Raw genomic sequence first — 5176 nt, forward strand, 5'->3', positions numbered from 1 at the left:
TTTCTGTCAATTAGCGGTGTCAGGTTTCTGTCAAATAATCACACTTTTACCCTGTTCTCACAAGACTTTGTTTCTCAACCTGGAAGGCTCTGTATAACCAACAAGCTGAAAAAAAGAAGGGAAAGATAACAGCACCCTATAAATCCTGCCTGAAGAAAACAACAATCAAGGCGCATATATGTTGACACGGAGCAGTACCTAATGTCCAGATTCACCTGTACATTTTCAGATGCCTTTCACGAACGATATGTGAAATAAGCAGCTGAGACAATGACACAATCAATTTGCAAATACCAGCAACATCAGCAACATTCATAGCAACAGGGCGTATATTTAGCCCCTGCTTGTCCTGTGACATAGTCATGCATGCCTGACACCCAATCTCGGCACCAAAAGACACGACGGAAACTCAAAAAGAGCCTAAAAATAACTGTCTCAAGTAACACAAAACTAAGTGCCATGACTCAATGAAGGGTAACATACATTACTGTCAATAAAATTTTCAGTATCGCTAAATGCATTCTAATGACACATTTAACCATATCTCTGAGTCTAAATAAGAATGCAGTAGATCTGATTGGTAAGTAATGTAAAAGGCATTGGAAATTGGGAGACTTTTACTTTTTACTTTCAAAATCAAAGCCATGTTTTTTATGTTTTAAATTAATTACCGCATGACATAAACACTTATCATTAAATCTAAAAAAACCTTTAAAAATAATTTGTTGTCTCCTCACGTTATTGAGATTAGAAATGACAAAATAGACTTTGTCAGATTAGAGTTTTATTTGTCTTCCCTTTCACACTTTCACACAAAAATCTATTTTCACACCATAGTTCCATTACATTCTGGTCATATCTCTGCTACATGCTGTTGCAAAGCCAAGCAGCTCGACCCCTTGTTTACTTAGTGCATATATATTCAGCTTCACTTCAGCCTACTTTGTTAGTCATGCTCTGACTTAGTATGCCCGCCCATACCTACAGTATATTGAAGAACCAACAGCCTTGGACACAGTATGTCTCCAAAAGTTGTTGGCCAAAGCAAAGAGTGGCTTTATGTTGGGCAGTAAAATGGCTACAGATGGCAGTGATGCTGTTTGTGATGACATTTCCACAAGCACTCCTGAAGACTTTCCTGTGCCTCTTTAACAGTAGTTGTGTGATTAAAATGCGTTAGCCATAGTGCTAGGGTTCATACGGCTGCTTTCTGACTTTAAATTAATAATGTATTACACAAAGAGACATAAAGAGGAGTGTTTCTTTTTCTCTTCCATTTATGTAATGTCTACCAGTTTGCTACAGCCTAATTACCCATTATATGTATGAACCTGCATCAGCTGAGTTTTACTAAATCTGTATCAAAGATCATTAAGTTACAATCATTCAACTCTTAGTCTCGCTTTGCCAGACCTTCTGGCACTGCAGAGGAGGGTCTGGCTAGTCCACATAGCATTTTGGGATGGGAGAAAAACGTGCTCTGGTTAACTGGCATTTCTTTAAGGGTGAGGCTATTTGCACCCCTGGTACAATTAGCAGTGTATGCTATTTGCACCCCTGGTACAATTAGCAGTGTATGCTATTTGTACCCCTGGTACAATTAGCAGTATGCTATTTGTACCCTGGTGCAATTAGAAGTGTATGCTATTTGCACCCTTGGTACAATTAGCAGTGTATGCTATTTGCACCCTGGTGCAATTAGAAGTGCTATTCGTACCCTGTTGCAATTAGAAATGAATGCTATTAGTACCCCGCCGGTGCACACAGCAATGTTTTCTATTAATACCCTGTCTGGTACAAATATCAATGTATGCTATTTGCACCCCTGTGCATTTACAGTACCTTGGCATATATTTACACACAGTTATCCATACTACTCATGTATTACACCTTTTTGGAATATTATCGCCCTGACATTCTTACCCTAACCATAACCAATCCCACTCCTCTTGCCTAAACCTATCCAACCCAATCAGAGCAGGCATATTCATGAGTCTTCCCCAACTACCCTGCAAAACTTGCGCAATTGCATGCAAATTATCCAATCCAAATTTAAAAAAATAAGCTCACCACACAGGGGATTCAAACTCCAAACTCCCACACCAAAGGTAAGCACCACTCTCCCAGCAATTCTTTCAGAATAATTAACAACTGTTTAACACTTGGTTTCTTCAAGCCTCGGTTGCTAGGTAACCATACTGTATACAAAAAAAATAGGTACTAACTAACAAACTAACGGTTGCATGCTTTCACTGAAGACAGAAAGCGCAACTTTAGTATCCATTTTCCGCTAGAAATTCAATTGTTATAAACTTTAGCGACAAAACTTCCCTAATATGCCAGTTTCTGCGGTCATGGAAGATGAACGTCCGCCATGATTTCGGTGCACGCGAGCAACGTGTTTTTGTTGTTACGTCACAGGGTGTGAATAGCTCAGCTGTGTGGCCGAGGCTATTCCATAGACAGTATATAAGGGCTATTCGTACCGGGGGTGCAAATAGACACTCCGTTTCTTTAAACCAATCACAATTGTCATGGGCGGCACTAAGCGCCCGACAGAGCCACGGTGCCTCTGCAAAATAGCCTTGAGAAGGAACTTGTTTTGGTGGAACCATACCTTCAAAATATGTTTTAGCCGTGCAACAGAAAACTCAGATTGGACAGATAGTCTGGCTAGCTGCAGAGATCTAAGGAAAGGTTAACCATGGTCCCCATAAATCAACCAGAGTTTAAAATTCCAAAACAAAGAAAGCAGAAGGTAACGGATATCCGGGCGAAAAGAGTGTGATCATATATTGGACAGGGACATTTTCTGATTGGGCCATTAAGAATTGGGAATGAAACAATCACGTCTAGATTGTCCTGTTAATGCTTGCTGAAAATATATGGGGAATTGTTTGATATAGAACACCAAGTGCCTTGTACTGAACAACATTATACAATATGATGCATTATACTGATAATATGATGCAATGTACTGTATTTGTCAACCATTGTTTATGTACTATAATGGCCATTTGTTTTGAGGTATACGTTGTCATGTGATCATTTAGTTATAAAAGGCAAAGCCGGGTTAGCTCAGTTGGTGCTACATGTCATTCCCTTTCTCTCTCCCCTTTCATGTCTGCATCTGTCCTATGAAAATAAAGGCCTAAAAATGCCCCAAAAATAAATAAAAGACATATCACATGTGAAACACACATAAAAAAAGCATTTCCAGAAAAAACAAACTCCAACCAGCTCAAAGCACTTAATTAAGCGCATTATTAAATGAAATAGAGACTATTCACACTTACAACTGGTAAACGTGAGGTCCATATAAGGTTGAATTTCATAAATGCATTACAACTGATATACAAGACTTGAACTCTCATTAATTATTAGGGTAGTCATGAGACACTGTAATTTAATGTATCATTAAACTGTATTATACAAGTGAGCAATAGAGACATAATGGCATAAACCTGGAGTAGTTGTACCCAATAGACTGTATAGGAGCTTCAGTTCTGCTCTGCAGTGGTTAAGGCAAACTCAAAGATACCCACAAGACAGATTTTTATCCATACATCAATTACCAGAATACCCATAGCGATTTATGTTAACTGAAATTGTTTAATAAACACAATTGTCGATTATGCAAAATGTATCATGCTCAATCAATGATCATGTATCAGCTGCAGTGAGTGTCTTGCGGTGTAAGCATATTAAATCATAGGTCACAAAAGTAGAAACACATCACCATTGCAATGGTTTTGACTCATGAGAGATTAATAATAAAGTCCGAAGATTTGCACTGGAGACGTAATGAATGTTTTATTAAAGTTGTTTTTGAAGCGCAACATGTTTATTGGATTTGATACATTTCAGTCATTCATTTTTTTCATTCATCTAGTTGTGGTATGCAGTACGGCCAAGCAGCTTAAGCAGAGGCCCTGCAGCAGGTATGTGATCACTGAAGGATACATCAAAAGTGATCTTACCATTGCCATCCAGTCTAGGGACCAGAGGTATCTCCATAGCATTAGACATGCACTATAGTAATTATATAAGTAGAATTAGTAGTAGTAGTAGTATACATTCTGTTTAACCTAGAGAAACAATCCACCCTTGTCGGAGGAACTTCAGAAAGACAGCCAACAAAATATCCTTGTCATTCCTTGTCTCTTTATTATTTCTGTGTGTGCCATCTTGTGGTAAAATAGAGTTACTACAACATAGGTTTGGCGTCCATGATGGAAAGGCAATGCAAAACAAGGGATTCATTCATTTCGTCTGCAAGCTTAGTTCTTTTCAATGTGATGGAGAGTTGAATTGAATTGAAGGCAGAGAGAAGAGACAACTTCTTTAAGAATATAACAGAGAGACAGGAGGTCTCTTTCTTCTTGCTGTGAAGTTATGATAATATAATCATCACTGATAATAATGATTTATTTTATGCCTGAACACCCTTTGGTTAATGTTGATCACACAACATGACATGGACCACACATTAAGTTTAAGGTTTTAGGCGAACAGTAAACATGTTTTATATTGCAGGGCGGTAATGGCTGCACATATATCAATTTAACATACAGTATATCTCATGTCTGTTGCTCCTACAATATAATGCAAATGAACCACATGCATAAAGCCAGCCAGCCTGCTGAAACAGTAATTCATTGCTCCTATAAGCCCCACAGAGTGAAATATTCAGCCAATACACGTTTCATTATTTCATTATTTAAAGGAAATACTGGCGGCATACTCTGAGACGGCCTGAGAGATCTGAAAAATGTCAATCCATGAAGCTAATATGCTACATGGCCCATTTGACATACATGCTGGTGTCTTTCAAACTAAATGAGGATTTACTATCGTGCACACACTCGTTTTTTATAGTTGTCATGGATACCCTGTCATTCAAATTCACCAGGAGTTCACAGTGCTGGAATATGACATGATTGGCTCACACACACTGCTAATCATGCTTTCTGCCAGATTGTCTTACTCTATTAAAATCATTCATGTTGGACTGATTATGCTCATTGTTCTCCTCATAGTGTAACATTACTGAGAACAATAGCATCCAATGATAAGTTACAAATTCTCTTACTTTACAAAATCATGCTAGCAGTAGCACACTTATCAAAGTCATGCTTTGGTAGGAAGTGGATTCTGAATCATTGCTGACTTAACA

The sequence above is a fragment of the Perca flavescens genome, chromosome 11 (genome assembly GCF_004354835.1).
Source record: "Perca flavescens isolate YP-PL-M2 chromosome 11, PFLA_1.0, whole genome shotgun sequence".
Taxonomy (NCBI): Eukaryota; Metazoa; Chordata; class Actinopteri; order Perciformes; family Percidae; genus Perca; species Perca flavescens.